Source organism: Ranitomeya variabilis, chromosome 7, assembly GCF_051348905.1.
Source record: "Ranitomeya variabilis isolate aRanVar5 chromosome 7, aRanVar5.hap1, whole genome shotgun sequence".
In the NCBI taxonomy this organism is placed as follows: Eukaryota; Metazoa; Chordata; class Amphibia; order Anura; family Dendrobatidae; genus Ranitomeya; species Ranitomeya variabilis.
The window spans coordinates 241245687-241269312 of NC_135238.1; the positions used below are offsets into that span (position 1 = coordinate 241245687).

Consider the following 23626-nt stretch of genomic DNA (forward strand, 5'->3'; position numbering starts at 1 on the left):
ATGTATCTAATCCTATCCTGTGTGATACAGTCTGCTGGGTTGTGTATCTAATCCTCTCCTGTGTGATACCGACTGCTGAGCCCTGTATCTAATCCTATCCTGTGTGATACTGTCTGCTGAGCCGTGTATCTAATCCTATCCTGTGTGATAATGTCTGCTGAGCCGTGTATCTAATCCTATCCTGGTGATACAGTCTGCTGGGTTGTGTATCTAATCCTCTCCTGTGTGATACCGACTGCTGAGCCGTGTATCTAATCCTCTCCTGTGTGATACCGACTGCTGAGCCATGTATCTACCCCTATGTGAGGGATAGTGGCACAGACTTTACTAAGTCTACAAGAGTTCTTATTCTGTATGGAGAAAGCATAATTCACAAAATTGGGAATGGGGAGTGCTAATCTAACACATTTTCTGGGGGAAGGGCTCATACACTGCTGAAAGATGTGGTTTTTCTACATTATTTACATGAGGGGGTTACTATGCATTGCATGGGAGAGAGGCATACGTGACCTGAGCAGGGGAGGAGACTATGCAGCCTGAGCAGGGGAGAAGACTATGCAGCATCAGCAGGGAAGAGACTATGCAGCCTGAGCAGGGAGGAGACTATGCAGCATCAGCAGGGAAGAGACTATGCAGCCTGAGCAGGGAGGAGACTATGCAGCATCATCAGGGAAGAGACTATGCAGCCTGAGCAGGGAGGAGACTATGCAGCATCAGCAGGGAAGAGACTATGCAGCCTGAGCAGGGGAGGAGACTATGCAGCCTGAGCAGGGTAGGAGACTATGCAGCCTGAGCAGAGGGGAGACTATGCAGCCTGAGCAGGGGAGGAGACTATGCAGCCTGAGCAGGGAAGAGACTATGCAGCCTGAGCAGGGGAGAAGACTATGCAGCATCAGCAGGGAAGAGACTATGCAGCCTGAGCAGGGAGGAGACTATGCAGCATCAGCAGGGAAGAGACTATGCAGCCTGAGCAGGGAGACTATGCAGCCTGAGCAGGGAAGAGACTATGCAGCCTGAGCAAGGGAAGAGACTATGCAGCCTGAGCAGGGAGGAGACTATGCAGCATCAGCAGGGAAGAGACTATGCAGCCTGAGCAGGGAAGAGACTATGCAGCCTGAGCAGGGGAGGAGACTATGCAGCATCAGCAGGGAAGAGACTATGCAGCTTGAGCAGGGGAAGAGACTATGCAGCCTGAGCAGGGAGGAGACTATGCAGCCTGCGCAGGGGGGAGACTATGCAGCCTGAGCAGGGGAGAGACTATGCAGCCTGAGCAGGGGGGAGACTATGCAGCCTGAGCAGGGGGGAGACTATGCAGCCTGAGCAGGGGGGAGACTATGCAGCCTGAGCAGGGAAGAGACTATGCAGCCTGAGCAGGGAAGAGACTATGCAGCCTGAGCAGGGAAGAGACTATGCAGCCTGAGCAGGGAGGAGACTATGCAGCCTGCGCAGGGGGGAGACTATGCAGCCTGAGCAGGGGGGAGACTATGCAGCCTGAGCAGGGAGGAGACTATGCAACCTGAGCAGGGAGGAGACTATGCAGCCTGAGCAGGGGGGAGACTATGCAGCCTGAGCAGGGAGGAGACTATGCAACCTGAGCAGGGAGGAGACTATGTAGCCTGAGCAGGCAGGAGACAATGCAGCCTGAGCAGGGAGGAGACTATGCATCCTCAGCAGGGAGGAGACTATGCAGTCTGAGCAGGGAGGAGACTATGCAGCCTGAGCAGGGAGGAGACTATGCAGCCTGAGCAGGGGAGGAGACTATAGGACTATGCAGCCTGAGCAGGGGGGAGACTATGCAGCCTGAGCAGGGTAGGAGACCATGCAGCCTGAGCAGGGGGGAGACTATGCAGCCTGAGCAGGGGGGAGACTATGCAGCCTGAGCAGGGGAAGACCATGCAGCCTGAGCAGGGGGGAGACTATGCAGCCTGAGCAGGGGAGGAGACTATGCAGCCTGAGCAGGGGAAGAGACTATGCAGCCTGAGCAGGGGAGGAGACTATGCAGCCTGAGCAGGGGAGGAGACTATGCAGCCTGAGCAGGGGGGAGACTATGCAGCCTGAGCAGGGGGGGAGACTATGCAGCCTGAGCAGGTGGGAGACTATGCAGCCTGAGCAGGGGGGAGACTATGCAGCCTGAGCAGGGTAGGAGACTATGCAGCCTGAGCAGAGGGGAGACTATGCAGCCTGAACAGTGGGGAGACTATGCAGCCTGAGCAGGGGAGGAGACTACAAGACTATGCAGCCTGAGCAGGGGAGGAGACTATGCAGCCTGAGCAGGGGAGGAGACTATGCAGCCTGAGCAAGGGGGAGACTATGCAGCCTGAGCAGGGTAGGAGACTATGTAGCCTGAGCAGGGGGGAGACTATGTAGCCTGAGCAAGGGGGAGACTATGCAGCCTGAGCAGGGGAGGAGACTATGCAGCCTGAGCAGGGGAGGCGACTATGCAGCCTGAGCAGGGGGGAGACTATGTAGCCTGAGCAGGGGGAAGACTATGTAGCCTGAGCAGGGGGGGAGACTAATCAGCCTGAGCAGGGAGGAGACTATGCAGTCTGAGCAGGGAGGAGACTATGCAGCCGGAGCAGGGGGAGACTATGCAGCCTGAGCAGGGGGGAGACTATGCAGCCTGAGCAGGGGGGAGACTATGCAGCCTGAGCAGGGGGGAGACTATGCAGCCTGAGCAAGGGGTAGACTATGCAGCCTGAGCAGGGGAGGAGACTATGCAGCCTGAGCAGGGGAGGAGATCATGCAGTCTGAGCAGGGGAGGAGACTATGCAGCTTCAGCAGGGGGAGACTACGCAGCCTGAGCAGGGGGGAGACCATGCAGCCTGAGCAGGGGGGAGACCATGCAGCCTGAGCAGGGGAGGAGACCATGCAGCCTGAGCAGGGGGGGAGACCATGCAGCCTGAGCAGGGGGGAGACTATGCAGCCTGAGCAGGGGAGGAGACTATGCAGCCTGAGCAGGGGAGGAGACTATGCAGCCTGAGCAGGGGGGAGACTATGCAGTCTGAGCAGGGGGGAGACTATGCAGCTCGAGCAGGGGGGAGACTGTTGTGAATTCTGCTTTTGGGCTCCCTCCGGTGGTTGTAGGTGGTAATGCAGTTGCCCCTGAGTTGCAGCCCTGGTCAGGTGTATCTGCTGATTGCAGTTCTGACTGGGGTATTTAGGCGTGCAGGATTCATTAGTCCTTGCCAGTTGTCCATGGTTGTTGGGAGGTTTTGGTCCTGGTTTGGTTCCTTCTGCCTTCTGCCAAATCAGCAAAGATAAGTGTCTGGTTTTGTTTCTGTGGCACACATGCTGTGTGCTTAATAATTCTGTGCTATTCAGTGTTTTTTGTCCGGCTTAGATTGTGTCAGTATTTTCTCAGTCTTGTTGGATTCTCTGGAGTGGCAGATATACATTCCATGTCTTTAGTTAGATTGTGGAACTTTTTGAATTATCTGCTGTGGATATTTTTGGAAGGGTTTTAATACTGACCGCTTAGTATTCTGTCCTATCTTTCCCTATTTAGCCAGAGTGGCCTCTTTTGCTGAATCCTGTTTTCTGCCTGCGTGTGTCTTTCCTCTTCTACTCACAGTCAATATTCGTGGGGAGCTGCCTATCCTTTGGGGTTCTGCTCTGAGGCAAGGTAGTATTCCTATTTCTATCTATAGGGGTATTTAGTCCTCCGGCTGTGTCGAGGTGTCTAGGGTTTGTTAGGCACACCCCACGGCTACTTCTAGTTGCGGTGTTAGTTCAGGTTTTGCGGTCAGTACAGTTTCCACCTACTCCAGAGAAAGTTCATGCGGCTCCATAGTCACCGGATCATAACAGGAGACTATGCAGCTTGAGCAGGGGGGAGACTATGCAGCCTGAGCAGGGCGAGACTATGCAGCCTGAGCAGGGGGGAGACTATGCAGCCTGAGCAGGGGGGAGACTATGCAGCCTGAGCGGGGGGAGACTATGCAGCCTGAGAAGGCGGGAGACTATGCAGCCTGAGAAGGGGGGAGACTATGCAGCCTGAGCAGGGGAGGAGACTATGCAGCCTGAGCAGGGGAGGAGACTATGCAGCCTGAGCAGGGGAGGAGACTATGCAGCCTGAGCAGGGGAGGAGACTATGCAGCCTGAGCAGGGGGGAGACTATGCAGCCTGAGCAGGGGGGAGACTATGCAGCCTGAGCAGGGGGGAGACTATGCAGCCTGAGCAGGGGAGGAGTCTATGCAGCCTGAGCAGGGGAGGAGACTATGAAGCCTGAGCAGGGAGGAGAATATGCAGCCTGAGCAGGCGGGAAGACTATGCAGCCTGAGCGGGGAGGAGACTATGCAACCTGAGCGGGGAGGAGACTATGCAGCCTGAGCAGGGGGGAGACTGTGCAGCCTGAGCAGGGGGGAGACTATGCAGCCTGAGCAGGGGGTAGACTATGCAGCCTGAGCAGGGGGTAGACTATGCAGCCTGAACAGTGGGGAGACTATGCAGCCTGAGCAGGGGAGGAGACTATAAGACTATGCAGCCTGAGCAGGGGAGGAGACTACGCAGCCTGAGCAGGGGAGGAGACTATGCAGCCTGAGCAAGGGGGAGACTATGCAGCCTGAGCTGGGTAGGAGACTATGCAGCCTGAGCAGGGGGGAGACTATGTAGCCTGAGCAAGGGGGAGACTATGCAGCCTGAGCAGGGTAGGAGACTATGCAGCCTGAGCAGGGGGGAGACTATGCAGCCTGAGCAGGGGGAAGACTATGCAGCCTGAGCAGGGGGGTGCATATGTAGCCTGAGCCGGGGAGAAGACTATGCAACATGAGCAGGGGGGAGAATATGTAGCCTGAGCAGTGGGGAGACTATGCAGCCTGAGCAGGGGGGAGACTATGAAGCTTGAGCAGGGAGGAGAATATGCAGCCTGAGCAGGGGGGAAGACTATGCAGCCTGAGCAAGGGGGAGACTATGCAGCCTGAGCAGGGTAGGAGACTATGCAGCCTGAGCAGGGGGGAGACTATGCAGCCTGAGCAGGGGGGAGCATATGTAGCCTGAGCAGGGGAGAAGACTATGCAACCTGAGCAGGGGGGAGAATATGTAGCCTGAGCAGGGGGGAAGACTATGCTGCCTGAGCAGGGGGGAGACTATGCAGCCTGAGCAAGGGGGAGACTATGCAGCCTGAGCAGTGGGGAGACTATGCAGCCTGAGCAGGGGGGAGACTATGAAGCCTGAGCTAGCTGAATCACCCCACTTCAAAAAGAAAAAGTCCAAAAGGTAGATATAAAATAATATGTATAATAGCTAACATAGAATATATAGGTGGTAAACGCCATAAAGGAGGTGATAAGAAACAAACTCCCCCTCCCCATTGATATAGCAGAATTGGTTTTCAGTAACAATAATTTTATAATAATAACTTTATATTTATAGTGCCATGATGTATAGCAGCACTTTACAATAAGCAGCAATGTGTACAGACAATAAATGCACTAAATAACACAGTTCTCCAGTTACAGGAGGAGCGAGGGTCCGGCTGCTCCGAGGTACAATCTATAAGGAAATAAGGGGACACAATAAGGAGAACGTGCCACTGTTGCAGTTCACACCGTGCTGCCAACAATATGTCACGGATCCCAACAATATGTCAATGATCCCGGGGAGGATATCTTTATCGTCCCCACTACTCACATCAATTTGTCACGAACCGGGGTGGTTTGGTTGCCCCTGGTTCCTTCTGAAGGGGATTTATCTATATCCCACTTCCCAGTTCCGGTTTTGAACTTGCAGTTCTCTGGCGCCCCCTTTACCCTCAGGTCAGATTAGGTGCTGCACCTAGGGTAATTAATCGCCAGAAAGGCTGCCTGCTATGTACTGGCTATTGGGCACGCTGCAGCGAGGGCGATGTAACTACTCCCACGCAGGCGGTAACAATAATTATCAACGCCGCTGTTGCTACAAAGATTCCCAATCGCACAGAACAGTATGCTGCCACCAGCTCTGATTTCCTAAGTATTAACGGGTCCGGAGCCAATCCAAATCAGTAGCGTAATTCACTTCAGAGGAAGCGACAGTTCGTTTATAGAGCAGTGAGAGACAAGCTAGTAAATTATATATTTTACTCCATAAAAAGGTAGCAGTGTTTACAAAGTAAAAAAAAAAATATAAAGAAGACAAAATCACATGTACATTACAGATTACAAATAAAAAAAGGATTAAAATTGAAAAACACTTACATAGCGTTCAGATCATTTCAGCTTGTGACTGGCCGTGTGCTATGGAGAATGGGCTTACATATATCCACATGCATCATACATCTGCACAGCAGCAAGACCCTGGACAGAAGACACTCCCAGAATGCTAGTCTTGCTAAGTTATTCTAGCCCAAAACCCAGGCACTCTCCCTGTGGTGACATCACTTAGAAGCTGGAACCTCCTCTTTACTTACAGCTATGGTAACTATTTTTATACATAACTTGCTGTGTGAACCTCGTATAAGTACGACACCATGCTCATGATGTTCCCCACGTCAGCGGCGTTCTTTTAAGTGTAAATACGGAGCAATTACCTGAACCGCTTACTGAGAAATCCGCACTTTGCACTCGTTGCGTTTAGCTGCTCGCGCTTTCAGTGAGTGATAGTTCTATAGATGGCCATCTGGAATATATAATTCTTATACCCCTAGCTCAGGTTGGTGTCAATGTATATTACTGTAATAGAACAATAGAAGCTCCAGGTTTCTATAAACCAGTTTCAACCAGTACCAGTTGGGAGGAGGGAATGAGTAGTTGTCGCAGCGCCTGGTATCTGCAGCTAACAGCAATAAAAATTCTTCTGAGGGTTTTGAATTACACACATAGCAGTTAGAGGAGGGGGGGTCGGAATGGCCCACAGCATCCGTTCTCTGCTCTTGGATGTAGCAGAGCTCAGTGTGCATGATAATACACAATCAAATACCTCATGTTCCTGACAGCCGCCATGTACGTTCCGACCATCAGTATAATAAATAGGGGTTTTCATATAAAGCTGCATGGTCCGTCATCAGCCAGGATCTGTCTGGGTACAGTTACCATGTGCTATTGGGTGTAAGGAAGACATGGACACAGATGAATAGGAGGGAGGAGGTTCTGAGTAACATTTAGAAAGAGGCAACAGGGGAGACTTAGGTTGGTACATGGAGATGATAAGGCCTGTCTACAGAGATGTAATTTTAAAGAACGTTTATAAACCTGGCATCGAGGTATTAGTTGGATTGTCCGCAGTAGTGCATTCCAGAAATGGGAGCAGCATGAGAGACGTCTTGGAGGGAACAGAGGGAATGGGAGGGGTGATGATCAGATTTGAGGGCGGAGATATAGTGGTGCAAAAGTGCGGAGCACTTTGCGGCTGAGAATGGTCAATTTGTATTGTATTCTGTAGCGGACGCGTAACCAGTGCAGTGGCTGGCACAGGGTAGAGGCATTGGTTTAGTGGCTGGACAGAAATACGACCCTGACAGCTGCATTTAAGATGAATTGGAGAGGGGAGAGTTTGGTTAGAGGGGGATCAATCAGAAGAGAGTCCAGACAAGAATTAATACACTTGACAGTAAGAGGTTTTGCAGTTTCAAAGGTGAAAAAAGGTCAAATTCTGGAGATGTTTTTAAGATGCAGGTGTTTTGGAGAGATTCAGTTTCAGATAGAGGAAGGACATGATGTTACAGACAGCGGACAGACAATCCCCAGTATCCGTAGTAGAAGGCCTAGGACTGAGCCCTGAGGAACTCCAACAATAAGAGTAGAGGACTTAGGACTGAACCCTAAGGAACCCCGACAGTAAGAAGAGGGACCTAGGACTGAACCATGACAGTAAGAGAAGAGGATCTAGTATTGAACCCTGAGGAACCCCAACAATAAGAGGGTGGACCTAGGACTGAACCCTGAAGAACTCCGACAGTAAGAATAGAAGGCCTAGGACTTAGTCCTGGGTAACAACAATAGTAAGGGAAAGAGGAGAGGAAGAAGAGCCGGCAGATACACTGAAGAAGTGGACAGAGAGAGGAGAACCACTAGTGGACAGTGTCCTTGAGGCTGATAGTGCGGAGCATAGGGAGGAGGAGCTGGTAATCCATAGTGTCTGATGCTGCAGAGAGATCCAGGAGATCAGCAGGGACCAATGGATGTAACTGTTCATAAATCATCAGAGCCTTTACTGAGGGCAATTTCCGTAGAGTGTAAAGAGCGGAAACCGGATTAAAAAGGGTTGAGAAGAGAGTGATCTGAGAGATGGCGGATTAGACTGGAGTGGACTGAGCGTTCCAGGAGTTCAGAGATGAGGAGAAGATTAGAGACCGGTCTGTAGATGGCAATGCAATTCTGGTCCAGGGTTGGGTTTATTAGTAAAGGGGAAATGACAGCGTATATGTATGAAGAGGGAAAAATAAAGGAAGAAAGAGAGAGGTTATATATTGTAGTTAGGTGGGCATCAAAAGCAGGGGAAAGGGACTGGAGGAGATGTGAGGAAATAGGGTCACTGGTGCAGGTTGCATGGCGAGAAGAAGCGAGGAGCTGGGCAACCTCCTCTTCTTTGACAGGTTCAAAGGTGTAAAGTGAGTGTGAGGTGCGGGAGGGACGTTCTCACTACATTTAATGGTGAAGTGAATGATATTCAACCTTCAACGTGTCCCACAAAACATACAGTGGCAATACCACAAGGTTGGAAGAAAAAAAATATATGGTTCCTGGAAAAAGAGAAGGAAGAAACAAAAGAGAAAAAACAAAAATTTGCCACGGTATTAGAAGGATATGATTTTTTGGACATCCCTTGATGCTTCTAATAGATTATATTATAACTTCCAATATATCTGATCGCCATCAGTAAACTGAAAAGTCTTTCAACCATGTCCTACTAGCACAGCTGAGAATTTGCTACAATGTAACAGTTCAGGTAACCCTTGGGTACCTAAACCCAACAGCAGCAGGAATCCCTCTCCTGATAGTTTCTTACAATGTATCAGTCTGGACACTTCTCACGCCCTGTCAGGGTTAACGTCTCGTCGGTCTGATCAGCTGCAGAATTTCTGATCATTATTGACAAAAATAATGTTTTTCTCCTGTGAAATTTGCTGGTAAGTGAGAGCAGGTGGGACACAGGAATGTCCGGCTGACAGCGAGGCCTCGTGATGCGTCATCTGCACGCTGCTCTCATTCCAAAGATGAGCGGCTCAGCAAGTGCCAAAGCTCAGACACGGCTCATGGAGGGCCCTGGATGGACATCTGGAAAAGAGACCCTCGGCAGGAGCGAGTATTAACAGCTGAGCTGAAAATACGGAGAATGTGGAGGAGAGGCGGAGAGCGGGGGGGACAGAGCGCGGGGGGGACGGAGCGCGGGGGGGACGGATCTCAGGGGGACGGAGCGCGGAGGGACGGAGCACCGCGGGGAGACGGAGAACAGCGGGGAGACGGAGAACAGCGGGGAGACGGAGAACAGCGGGGAGACGGAGAACAGCGGGGAGACGGAGAACAGCGGGGAGACGGAGAACAGCGGGAAGGCGGAGCACAGCGGGGAGGCGGAGCACAGCGGGGAGGCGGAGCACAGCGGGGAGGCGTAGTGCGGGGGGACGGAACACAGCGGGGAGGTGGAGCGTGGGAGGACTGAGCTTGGGGGGATGGAGCGCGGGGGGACGGAGCACAGCGGGGAGGTGGAGCACAACGGGGAGGCGGAGCACAGCGGGGAGGCGGAGCACAGCGGGGAGGCGGAGTGCGGGGAGGCGGAGCACGAGGGGACGGAGCACAGCGGGGAGGCGGAGCATGGGAGGACAGAGTGCGGGGGGACGGAGCGTGGGGGGACGGAGCGCGGGGGGAATGCAACGCGGGGGGACGGAGCAGGGGGGAGACAGCGCAGCAGAAAGATAGAGCACGGGGGGATGGAGCACAGCGGAGGGACGGAGTGCAGTTGGACGGAGGACAGCGGAGGGACAGAGCTGGGGGGAACGGAGAGCGAGGGATGGAGAACAGTGGTGGACAGAGCACGGGGGGACAGAGCACAGCAGAGGGACACAGCACGGGGGGGCGGAGCGCAGCTGGATGGAGCACAGCGGAGGGACAGAGCACGGGGGGGCGGAGGGGCACGGGTACAGAGCATGGGGGGATGGAGGGGTGGAAGAAGTGTGGGGAAACGAAAAGAGAAATGGGAGGGACGGAGTGCGGGGGGAATAGAGCGACTTCTTATAAAGGATCAATAACTGAACTGTAATAACTCCTCATAGAGAAACAGAAAGTCTTAGAAAATGTCTGGCTGCCCCGCACTGTACAAGTTCTCCATGTGCTATCTCCAGATACTTTACATTATTCCTATACACACTGAAAGCTCTGTCCCACCTCATGCTTTATACTGCAGCTCTGCTCTATTCTTTCAATATCCATGGGGCTCAGGGACCTAACAGTCCGACACATGCCCCAGGTCTAATGGTGTTCACTATGTGCATCAGAGAACGCCCCAAATATCAGGAGTGACCACAACATTATACAACAAACAACAATCTGACATTCTGCCAAACCACAAGCTGCGCACCTTCGATCTGCTGTGGAAACGATTGTTACGTAGAGATCAGTCGTCTACAGGAAGCACCAGCCGGACACAAAGCTCAGAAATCCGTCACCTGAAAGAACAGAGAAACGTGACAAAACGTACAGGGTACACAGGAGCGTCCCGGGTCAGAGGGCACAGGGATCAGGAGCGTCCCGGGTCAGAGGGCACAGAAATCAGGAGCGTCCCAGGTCAGAGGGCACAGAGATCAGGAGCGTCTCGGGTCAGAGGGCACAGAGATCAGGAGCGTCGGGGGTCAGAGGGCACACAGATCAGGAGCGTCCCGGGTCAGAGGGCACAGAGATCAGGAGCGTCCCAGGTCAGAGGGCACAGAGATCAGGAGCGTCCCGGGTCAGAGGGCACAGGGATCAGGAGCGTCCCGGGTCAGAGGGCACAGAAATCAGGAGCGTCCCAGGTCAGAGGGCACAGAGATCAGGAGCGTCTCGGGTCAGAGGGCACAGAGATCAGGAGCGTCGGGGGTCAGAGGGCACAGAGATCAGGAGCGTCCCGGGTCAGAGGGCACAGAGATCAGGAGCGTCCCAGGTCAGAGGGCACAGAGATCAGGAGCGTCCCGGGTCAGAGGGCACAGAGATCAGGAGCGTCCCGGGTCAAAGGGCACAGAGATCAGGAGCATCCCGGGTCAGAGGGCACAGAGATCAGGAGCGTCCAGGGTCAGAGGGCACAGAGATTAGGAGCATCCAGGGTCAGAGGGCACAGAGATCAGGAGCATCCCGGGTCAGAGGGCACAGAGATCAGGAGCATCCCGGGTCAGAGGGCACAGAGATCAGGAGCACTCCAGGCCAGGGGGCAGAGATCAAGAGCACTCCAGGCCAGGGGGCAGAGAGAGAGGTGTGCCCCGGGTCAGGGGGCAGACAGCAGGTGCATCCCAGGTCAGGGGGCACAGAGAGCAGCTGCATCCCAGGTCAGGGGGCACAGAGAGCAGGTGCATCACAGGTCAGGGGGCACAGAGAGCAGGTGCTTCCCAGGTCAGGGGGCACAGAGAGCAGGTGCATCCCAGGTCAGGGGGCACAGAGAGCAGGTGCATCACAGGTCAGGGGGCACAGAGATCAGGAGCATCTCGGGTCAGAGGGCACAGAGATCAGGAGCATCACAGGTCAGGGGGCACAGAGAGCAGGTGCATCACTGGTCAGGGGGCACAGACAGCAGGTGCATCACTGGTGAGGGGGCACAGAGAGCAGGTGCATCCCTGGTCAGGGGGCACAGAGAGCAGGTGCATCACTGGTCAGGGGGCACAGACAGCAGGTGCATCCCTGGTCAGGGGACACAGAGAGCAGGTGCATCACAGGTCAGGGGGCACAGAGAGCAGGTGCATCACAGGTCAGGGGGCACAGAGCAGGTGCATCCCAGGTCAGGGGGCACAGAGAGCAGGTGCATCCCAGGTCAGGGGGCACAGAGATCAGGAGCGTCCCGGGTCAGAGGGCACAGAGAGCAGGTGCATCACAGGTTAGGGGGCACAGAGAGCAGGTGCATCACAGGTCAGGGGGCACAGAGAGCAGGTGTGTCCCGGGTCAGGGAGTGCAGGTGCATCCCAGGTCACAGGGAGCAGTCATGTCCCGGGTCAGAGTGCACAGCGCACAGGCGCACCCCGGGTCAGGGGGCACAGGGAGCAGGTTAGAGACGGTTGCATTGCAACTTTCATTTTTCAGAGTAGAAGGCTGCACTGTGAATAGAGGCTGAGTGCACTGACATCAGAGATTATACCCTCCTCGTGACTGGGTGGCCCACCATCTTTGTGCCCGGGGTCCAGATGCAGCGAGTCCACCACCCTGATAGTCTCTCATATAATCCTGTCTTGGGTCCCCTGATTACCGGAGCTGAGCGGGGCCCCAGGCCTGCCAGCCATCAGTATCAGGAGCCCTGATAGAGCCACCGCTGTGTATTCGAGGTCCTTCATTTCTCCTATTTTGGATTAAAGTAGAAACCTGCAATTAGAGACCGCGGGGCAGAGGGGAGCGGGCCCGGCGCCCAGCCATCCATCACTGCGCCGTTAATAGCGCCTTTTGTTCAGATCTGTCCAACATTACACAACAATTTGTGCAACAGTCAGAATCCTGCACGAACAAGGTCCACAGATGTAGCAGAGGTGAGCGAGCGCAGGGCTGGGCCGATCATACACACGGTACAGGCACTTTTTACCATTCACCTTTCATGTCCCCCTATTTTCTCATAGATTGGAGCCGCCGGACCCTCGCCCCCTATATCTGTGCTATGCTGTAATGTCGTTATTGTCCGCACACATCCCCTCTAAGACGTAAAGTTCTGCCAAATATAATGGCGCTAGAAAAATAAAAATTATCATTATTACCTGAACCTTAAGGACTAAGATGGTCGCAACTGCAGCCCACACATCAGGGGTTAATGGAAACTGCAGCCTGAGCAATCCTCTGTGCCTGTAGACTGACACACTGTAACAAACCCTCAGCGCCGATAGCTACAATGTCTGTATGATAAAACTTGTGCTGAATCTCGAGCGGGATCGTCTCTGCGGCCTCCAGACCAGCACATTGGAGGCTTCACCAGTGCAATCTGCAGGGAGATCGCCCGCAGACTATTGCACCAGGTGACCCTGGGCCAAGCCGTCATTACCGGAGACCACACTGGTGCTGGATCTCACCGAACACGTTTGTCACTTCGAGTCAATCATTGTTCTCCTGACACCAAACAAATACACTCAGCACAGAACACGCGGCCCGGGCGCCTGCAGAACCCTGTGTACTGGAGCGCACAGCAGATACCGGGGCTCCTGCAGAACCCTCTGTACTATAGCATACAGCAGATACCGGGGCGCCTGCAGAACCCTGTGTACTGGAGCGCACAGCAGATACCAGGGCGCCTGCAGAACCCTGTGTACTGGAGCGCACAGCAGATACCGGGCGCCTGCAGGACCCTCTGTACTGGAGCGCACAGCAGATACCGGGGCGCCTGCAGAACCCTGTGTACTGGAGCGCACAGCAGATACCAGGGCGCCTGCAGAACCCTGTGTACTGGAGCGCACAGCAGATACCGGGGCTCCTGCAGAACCCTCTGTACTATAGCATACAGCAGATACCGGGGCGCCTGCAGAACCCTGTGTACTGGAGCGCACAGCAGATACCAGGGCACCTGCAGAACCCTGTGTACTGGAGCGCACAGCAGATACCGGGGCGCCTGCAGAACCCTCTGTACTGGAGCACACAGCAGATACCGGGGCACCTGCAGAACCCTCTGTACTGGAGCGCACAGCAGATACCAGGGCGCCTGCAGAACCCTGTGTACTGGAGCGCACAGCAGATACCGGGGCGCCTGCAGAACCCTGTGTACTGGAGCGCACAGCAGATACCGGGGCGCCTGCAGGACCCTGTGTACTGGAGCACACAGCAGATACCAGGGCGCCTGCAGAACCCTGTGTACTGGAGCGCACAGCAGATACCGGGGCGCCTGCAGAACCCTCTGTACTGGAGCACACAGCAGATACCGGGGCGCCTGCAGGACCCTCTGTACTGGAGCACACAGCAGATACCGGGGAGCCTGCAGGACCCTCTGTACTATAGCATACAGCAGATACCGGGGCGCCTGCAGAACCCTGTGTACTGGAGCGCACAGCAGATACCGGGGCACCTGCAGGACCCTCTGTACTGGAGCGCACAGCAGATACCGGGGCGCCTGCAGAACCCTGTGTACTGGAGCGCACAGCAGATACCGGGGCGCCTGCAGGACCCTCTGTACTGGAGCGCACAGCAGATACCGGGGCGCCTGCAGAACCCTGTGTACTGGAGCGCACAGCAGATACCGGGGCGCCTGCAGAACCCTGTGTACTGGAGCGCACAGCAGATACCGGGGCGCCTGCAGGACCCTCTGTACTGAAGCACACAGCAGATACCGGGGCGCCTGCAGAACCCTGTGTACTGGAGCGCACAGCAGATACCGGAGCGCCTGCAGAACCCTGTGTACTGGAGCGCACAGCAGATACCGGGGCGCCTGCAGGACCCTGTGTACTGGAGCGCACAGCAGATACCGGGGCGCCTGCAGAACCCTGTGTACTGGAGCGCACAGCAGATACCGGGGCGCCTGCAGGACCCTGTGTACTGGAGCGCACAGCAGATACCGGGGCGCCTGCAGAACCCTCTGTACTGGAGCGCACAGCAGATACCAGGGCGCCTGCAGAACCCTGTGTACTGGAGCGCACAGCAGATACCGGGGCGCCTGCAGGACCCTGTGTACTGGAGCGCACAGCAGATACCGGGGCGCCTGCAGAACCCTGTGTACTGGAGCGCACAGCAGATACCGGGCGCCTGCAGGACCCTCTGTACTATAGCATACAGCAGATACCGGGGCGCCTGCAGGACCCTGTGTACTGGAGCGCACAGCAGATACCGGGGCACCTGCAGAACCCTGTGTACTGGAGCACACAGCAGATACCGGGGCGCCTGCAGGACCCTCTGTACTGGAGCACACAGCAGATACCGGGGCGCCTGCAGAACCCTGTGTACTGGAGCGCACAGCAGATACCGGGGCGCCTGCAGAACCCTGTGTACTGGAGCACACAGCAGATACCGGGGCGCCTGCAGAACCCTGTGTACTGGAGCGCACAGCAGATACCGGGGCACCTGCAGAACCCTGTGTACTGGAGCACACAGCAGATACCGGGGCGCCTGCAGGACCCTCTGTACTGGAGCACACAGCAGATACCGGGGCGCCTGCAGAACCCTGTGTACTGGAGCGCACAGCAGATACCGGGGCGCCTGCAGAACCCTGTGTACTGGAGCGCACAGCAGATACCGGGACGCCTGCAGGACCCTATGTACTGGAGCGCACAGCAGATACCGGGCGCCTGCAGGACCCTCTGTACTGGAGCGCACAGCAGATACCGGGGCGCCTGCAGAACCCTCTGTACTGGAGCGCACAGCAGATACCAGGGCGCCTGCAGAACTTTGTGTACTGGAGCACGCAGCAGATACCGGGGCGCCTGCAGAACCCTGTGTACTGGAGCACACAGCAGATACCGGGGCACCTGCAGAACCCTGTGTACTGGAGCACACAGCAGATACCGGGGCGCCTGCAGGACCCTGTGTACTGGAGCACGCAGCAGATACCAGGGCGCCTGCAGAACCCTGTGTACTGGAGCACACAGCAGATACCGGGGCGCCTGCAGGACCCTGTGTACTGGAGAGCACAGCAGATACCGGGGCGCCTGCAGAACCCTGTGTACTGGAGCACACAGCAGATACCGGGGCGCCTGCAGGACCCTGTGTACTGGAGCACACAGCAGATACCGGGGCGCCTGCAGAACCCTGTGTACTGGAGCGCACAGCAGATATCGGGGCGCCTGCAGAACCCTGTGTACTGGAGCGCACAGCAGATACCGGGGCGCCTGCAGAACCCTGTGTACTGGAGCGCACAGCAGATACCGGGGCGCCTGCAGAACCCTGTGTACTGGAGTGCACAGCAGATACCGGGCGCCTGCAGGACCCTCTGTACTATAACATACAGCAGATACCGGGGCGCCTGCAGAACCCTGTGTACTGGAGCGCACAGCAGATACCGGGCGCCTGCAGGACCCTCTGTACTATAGCATACAGCAGATACCGGGGCGCCTGCAGAACCCTGTGTACTGGAGCACACAGCAGATACCGGGGCGCCTGCAGGACCCTCTGTACTGGAGCACACAGCAGATACCGGTGCGCCTGCAGAACCCTGTGTACTGGAGCGCACAGCAGATACCGGGACGCCTGCAGGACCCTCTGTACTGGAGCGCACAGCAGATACCGGGCGCCTGCAGGACCCTCTGTACTGGAGCGCACAGCAGATACCGGGGCGCCTGCAGAACCCTCTGTACTGGAGCACACAGCAGATACCGGGGTGCCTGCAGAACCCTGTGTACTGGAGCACACAGCAGATACCGGGGCGCCTGCAGGACCCTCTGTACTGGAGCGCACAGCAGATACCGGTGCGCCTGCAGAACCCTGTGTACTGGAGCGCACAGCAGATACCGGGACGCCTGCAGGACCCTCTGTACTGGAGCGCACAGCAGATACCGGGCGCCTGCAGGACCCTCTGTACTGGAGCGCACAGCAGATACCGGGGCGCCTGCAGAACCCTGTGTAGTGGAGCGCACAGCAAATACCGGGGCGCCTGCAGAACCCTGTGTACTGGAGCGCACAGCAGATACCGGGACGCCTGCAGGACCCTCTGTACTGGAGCGCACAGCAGATACCGGGTGCCTGCAGGACCCTCTGTACTGGAGCGCACAGCAGATACCGGGGCGCCTGCAGGACCCTCTGTACTGGAGCGCACAGCAGATACCGGGGCGCCTGCAGGACCCTCTGTACTGGAGCACACAGCAGATACCGGGGCGCCTGCAGGACCCTGTGTACTGGAGCGCACAGCAGATACCGGGGCGCCTGCAGAACCCTCTGTACTGGAGCGCACAGCAGATACCGGGGCGCCTGCAGAACCCTCTGTACTGGAGCGCACAGCAGATACCAGGGCACCTGCAGGACCCTGTGTACTGGAGCGCACAGCAGATACCGGGGCGCCTGCAGGACCCTCTGTACTGGAGCGCACAGCAGATACCGGGGCACCTGCAGGACCCTGTGTACTGGAGCGCACAGCAGATACCGGGGCGCCTGCAGAACCCTGTGTACTGGAGCGCACAGCAGATACCGGGGCGCCTGCAGGACCCTCTGTACTGGAGCGCACAGCAGATACCGGGGCGCCTGCAGAACCCTCTGTACTGGAGCGCACAGCAGATACCGGGGCACCTGCAGGACCCTGTGTACTGGAGCGCACAGCAGATACCGGGGCGCCTGCAGGACCCTCTGTACTGGAGCGCACAGCAGATACCGGGGCACCTGCAGAACCCTCTGTATTGGAGCGCACAGCAGATACCGGGGCGCCTGCAGGACCCTCTGTACTGGAGCGCACAGCAGATACCGGGGCACCTGCAGAACCCTGTGTACTGGAGCGCACAGCAGATACCGGTGCGCCTGCAGAACCCTGTGTACTGGAGCGCACAGCAGATACCGGGACGCCTGCAGGACCCTCTGTACTGGAGTGCACAGCAGATACCGGGCGCCTGCAGGACCCTCTGTACTGGAGCGCACAGCAGATACCGGGGCGCCTGCAGAACCCTCTGTACTGGAGCACACAGCAGATACCAGGGCGCCTGCAGAACCCTGTGTACTGGAGCACACAGCAGATACCGGGGCGCCTGCAGAACCCTGTGTACTGGAGCGCACAGCAGATACCGGGGCGCCTGCAGAACCCTGTGTACGGGAGCGCACAGCAGATACCGGGGCACCTGCAGAACCCTGTGTACTGGAGCACACAGCAGATACCGGGGCGCCTGCAGGACCCTGTGTACTGGAGCGCACAGCAGATACCGGGGCGCCTGCAGGACCCTCTGTACTGGAGCGCACAGCAGATACCGGGGCGCCTGCAGAACCCTCTGTACTGGAGCGCACAGCAGATACCGGGGTGCCTGCAGGACCCTCTGTACTGGAGCGCACAGCAAATACCGGGGCGCCTGCAGAATCCTCTGTACTGGAGCACACAGCAGATACCGGGGCGCCTGCAGGACCCTGTGTACTGGAGCGCACAGCAGATACCGGGGCGCCTGCAGAACCCTCTGTACTGGAGCACACAGCAGATACCGGGGCGCCTGCAGAACCCTCTGTACTGGAGCACACAGCAGATACCGGGGTGCCTGCAGAACCCTGTGTACTGGAGCACACAGCAGATACCGGGGCGCCTGCAGGACCCTGTGTACTGGAGCGCACAGCAGATACCGGGGCGCCTGCAGGACCCTATGTACTGGAGCACACAGCAGATACCGGGGCGCCTGCAGAACCCTGTGTACTGGAGCGCACAGCAGATACCGGGGCGCCTGCAGAACCCTGTGTACTGGAGCGCACAGCAGATACCGGGGCACCTGCAGAACCCTATGTACTGGAGCACAAAGCAGATACCGGGTGTCACGATTCACACCGTGACTGTCACCAATTGTCACGATCCCTTAGCCGTGGCCCGCAGTTTGTCACGAAAATCCACAGGGATTCCTGACCACTGCCATTAGGTCACGGATTGGGGTGACTTTAGACCAGCAGACGGCTATCACATGTGCAGGGGGCTTATCCTCGTTATCCCTCTACTGCCACAATGTGATAAAAAAACACACACAATGCTATTGACCTCTTAGTTTACAGCAGGGGCTTATTTTAGGTATCCCACTGCTCTTCAATATACCATGAACTGCAGGGATTTGTGTATCCCGCTTACAGTTCCACATAACACTTGCAGCTCTCTGGCGCCCCCCTTACTCTCAGGTCAGATTAGGTACTGCACCTAGGGTAGTCGCCAGAAAGGCTGCCTGCTATGTACTGGCTATTGGGTGCACTGCAGCGACGCGATAACTACTCCCACGCAGGCAGGAACAATAATTATCAAGCTGCAGTCGCTGAAACAACACCCCAAAAGTCTGCACACGGTAAGCTGCCACCAGCTCCGATCAAACGGGTCCGGAGCTAACCCAAAACAGTAGCGTAATTTCCCTTCAAGAGACAGGGTACGTTTTTAGAGCAGGGAGGAAGAACTAGCATTAAATATTATACTCCAGAAAGGTTAGGCAGTGCTTTATCAAAATTATACAAAGATGTTACAAATGAGACAATTGCAAATATGTACAAGGTAATTATGAAAATAAAAGGATTAAAGGAAGAAAAGATAACTCACATGTTCTTAGTTCATATCAGTTCAGGCAAACACCATGCTAGTGGGAGGGGCTCCCAAAAATCCCAATGCATGAGGTACAGCTCTTCAGGTCAGACCCACATGTTCTTCCAGCAACAGACTCACTGCTGGAGTCCGGCCAAAACAGTTATAGCTTAGCCTGGTGACATCACCAAAAGGGCTGGCTATCCCAGTCCCTCCTCTCTCTGCATTCTGACTAAGTATAAGCTAAATCTTTCTAAGACTTGTAATTCCGCTGCTGAACATATCATAGTCCTGACAGACCCAGCATTCATCTCAGATTACCGTGGGCTTTCTAAGGAGATCAAATATGTCCTATTATTTACAGAGCAATCCCTACTTCTTCACCCGATGGAGTTAGACGCTGATGCTTAGAGTGATGGGTAGATCCTCCGAGTGTGATTATGACGATATATTTTTGTGTTCGTATTTTAAATCGTTTGCCTAATATCTTACAAAAATGGAACAAAGGACCGTATGGTTCTAGAGACTTAGAATCCAGTTCTTGCTGGAGGAAGCTTCTACCTGGTCGTAAACATTCCTTTAGGCAATAAAACGCTCTTCCCCCATGTACATTGGCAAGGCAAGCTCAACTCTGAAGTAAAAGAGAAGGGGGGTTTCTTAGCCCACATCCTGGGCTGACGAGAAACTAAACTTATATGATATTTCATACCATATCGTGACACCTCCCCCTTTTAGCGTGCACTAAGGCGGCAGAACCTCTCGGTATGCCTCCATGCGCACCTCCGTGGGTTCACCCTGGCGGGAGAGTCCCTCTGCATTCCCATGCTCTTTGCCCGCTTTGTGTTTAATGGTGAAGTCAAATTGCTGAAGGGCAAGGCTCCAGCGTAGCAACCTGCCATTGGTTCCACACATGGTGCTTAGCCAGCGCAGAGGGTCGTGGTCAGTCACCACAGTGAAGGTGCGACCGTACAAGTAGGGCTGCAAGCGCTGCAGGGCCCAGACTATGGCCAGGCACTCCTTCTCAATGGTGGAGTAGGCCACTTCCCTCGGCAAAAGTTTCCGGCTCAGGTACAACACGGGGTGCTCTTGGTCCTCCGAGTCAACCTGGCTGAGCACAGCACCAAGGCCAAACTCACTGGCGTCGGTCTGTACCAAGAACGGTCGACTGCTGTCGACTGCTTTCAACACAGGGGCGTTGCACAGTGCTGTTTTCAACGCCTGGAAGGCCCCCTCACAGCCATCTGTCCAGTTGACGATGTGGGGTAGCTTCTTCCTGGTGAGGTCCGTCAAAGGTTTTGCCAGGCTACTATAGTGCTGCACAAAGCGCCTATAGTACCCTGCAGTGCCCAGGAAGGACATCACCTGTTTCTTGGTCCCAGGAAAACCAGTTCACGATCGCGCCCACTTTCTCAGGCTCCGGTTTCAGGGTGCCTCCACCTACCCGTTGCCCCAGGTAGTGGACCTCCCTCATGCCCATCTGGCACTTTCCCAGCTTGATGGTCAGTCCTGCTCGGTGAATTCGCCCGAGCACCTCCTCGAGATGCTGCAGGTGTTCATCCCAGGAGGGACTGAAGATGGCAATGTCATCTAAGTATGCCACAGCGTACTTCTCCAGTCCCTGAAGCAGGAGATTGACCATCCGCTGGAAAGTGGCAAGGGCATTCTTCATGCCGAAGGGCATGACCGTGGACTCGTACAGTCCAAAGGGTGTGATAAAGGCGGACTTCTCCTGCGCCTCGGGGCTCAGGGGAATCTGCCAGTATCCGCGACTCAAATCCATTATTGTCAGGTATTTTGCGCCAGCTAACTTCTCAAGCAGCTCCTCGATGCGCGGCATTGGGTGCGCGTCAGAGGCTGTAATGGCATTGAGCCCCCTGTAGTCCACGCAGAACCGGGTGGTCCGGTCCTTCTTTGGCACGAGAACTACAGGTGAGGCCCACGCGCTCTTTGACCGTCGAATCACCCCCAGCTGTAACATCTCATCGATCTCCTGGCGCATAATCTGCTGCACCTGGTCAGAGATTCGATAGGGTGTTCGCCGTAGTGGGGCGTGATTCCCGGTGTCCACCTCGTGGACCGCTAACTCAGTCCTTCCAGGCCGGTTGGAGAACACGACCCGGAAGGGTTCCAGTGTGGTTTGCAACTGCAACCGCTGTGGTTCATCTAGCGAGGCACTTACCTCCACGTCCTCAATGGACCCATAGGCCTTGGCTTGGGCCAGCATGTCCAGGAGGGCGTCTTCCTCCCCGTCTTCGGGTGCGCTGCAGACCGGTAGGACGAAAGGTTCACGTTCGTGATGAGCCTTCATCATGTTGACGTGAAAGGCCTTTTGCCTACCCCGAGTGTGGTCAAGCGTGACCACGTAGGTGACCGGGTTGAGCTGTTGGTGGACGACGTACGGGCCCTCCCAGGCTGCCTGAAGCTTATCCGTTGGTACAGGAACCAGCACCCACACCTTTTGACCCACGTGGTAGGTCCGCTCCCGGGCGTTCTGGTCGTACCAGTGCTTCTGATCAGCCTGAGCCTGCGTCATGTTGTCATGCACCAACTGCGTCAAGGTCTGCATCTTGTCACGGAAGCGCATGACATACTCCACTATGGACACTTCAGAAGGGTTCGGCTCCTCTTCCCAGGATTCTCTTACCAACCCAAGGGGTCCCCGGACTCGCCTGCCGTACAGGAGCTCGAAGGGGGAGAACCCCGTCGAGGCCTGCGGAACCTCTCGGTAAGCGAATAGCAGGTGTGGGAGGTACCACTCCCAGTCACGCCCTTGTGTCTCAACCAGCATGCGTAGCATCTGTTTGAGGGTACCATTGAAGCGTTCACACAAGCCATTGGTCTGTGGGTGATACGCACTCGATACCAGGTGCTTCACCTGCATTTTCTTACAGAGAGCCTCCATTAGGTGAGACATAAATTGGGTCCCTTGATCAGTAAGCATTTCCCTGGGAAATCCTACACGTGAAAAGATGGCCAACAGGGCATCCGCCACCTTATCTGCCCTAGTTGACGACAGAGCTACTGCCTCTGGGTACCGGGTAGCGTAGTCTACCACAGTAAGAATATATCGCTTTCCAGAGCTGCTGGGGACGGCCAGCGGGCCCACAATGTCCACCGCAATCCTCTGGAACGGCTCCTCTATCACTGGCAAAGGGATCAGGGGAGCCTTAAGAGCAGGCCCCGCCTTCCCCACTCTTTGACAGGTGACACAGGAGCGGCAGTAGTTTGACACATCTGTCCCCATCTTAGGCCAATAGAAGTGTTGAGATAGCCGGGCCTTAGTTTTGCTGATCCCCAAGTGTCCAGCTAGCGGGATCTCATGGGCAATCCGCAACAACTCACCCCGGAATTGCTGTGGGACGACCAGCTGTCTTTCCCTCAACCACTCCTTTTGTGATTCTCCGGGTACTGTCTCCCGGTACAACCTTCCTCCTTCCCAGAACACCTTCTCCTTATCAGTCTCGGAGAATGATGTCCCGGCGAGTTGTCTCAAACTCTAGGCTCGCATCTGTGTGCAGAGCGGCCTGAAACTCCTGGCTAGGGGAAGCCAGAAGCGACGTCAGGGTCCCTTCCCCACGGGAGCCCTCTGGGACCTGCTCTGGGTCCACCTCTGGTTCAGTCATACTGATGACTGAGGAGGGTCCGGGAGGCAGACAGTTATCTGCGTTCCGGGCACTCTGACTGCGGGTGACAGCAGCTACATAGGCTGTCTCCCCGGGGGTTTCTACAGACCCATCAGCCGACGCTGCTATGGGCTCTACCTCCCCATCCACCCCCATTACCTCAGGAGCATTGCTACTTATGGGCCAGTTACCTTCCTCGGTGGCACTGGTCAATTGCATGGCATCACCTTCCTCCCGGTTCCCATGTATCTCCCCATTTCCTGTAACACCGACACTTGCCCCTGCTAGGGGTTCCTCAGCCGTCTCACTCCGCAGAGCGACGTGGCTGAGCACTCCTGTACCTACGGACACATCAACTTTCATAGAAACATCATTATCAGGTACAGTTGGCACAGGTACAACATTTTCACCATCAATCCTAGGGAAAAAAGGGTTAACAGATGCATCATTACAAGATAAAGCATGGTCAGGTAACACATGCGATTTCCCATCATCATCATCATCAGGGTTAACGTTACCCTTATTAGCAGATTGGGGAGGGGTGTCAGGGACGTAGTATGCAAACAACCTCCCCAAATCAGTCCCCAACAAAACATCAGTGGGCAAATTATCAGACAGCCCCACTTCCTTCACCCCGCTCCCGGCACCCCAATCAATATAAACCCGGGCCATCGGTAAGGGACAGCTGATGCCCCCAATCCCAGTGACAGTTAGGGTTTTCCCCGGAATGATTTCTTCAGGGGCCGCCAGTTCGGGTCGGATGAGGGTTCGTTCAGCCCCGGTGTCGA

The 23626-nt window shown here is 55.7% G+C and overlaps 1 protein-coding gene across 4 annotated transcripts in view; it reads right to left on the reverse strand.

Moving 5' to 3' along the window:
• The window catches only part of MYLK (myosin light chain kinase), a 349601-nt gene that overhangs the window by 274902 nt on the left and 51073 nt on the right, over positions 1–23626 (reverse strand). For all 4 annotated transcript variants that reach the window (XM_077273316.1, XM_077273314.1, XM_077273317.1 and 1 more), the window contains exon 2: positions 10489–10576. The gene's annotated coding sequence lies outside the window, so the exon portion shown is untranslated. The remainder of the gene's footprint in view (positions 1–10488; positions 10577–23626) is intronic.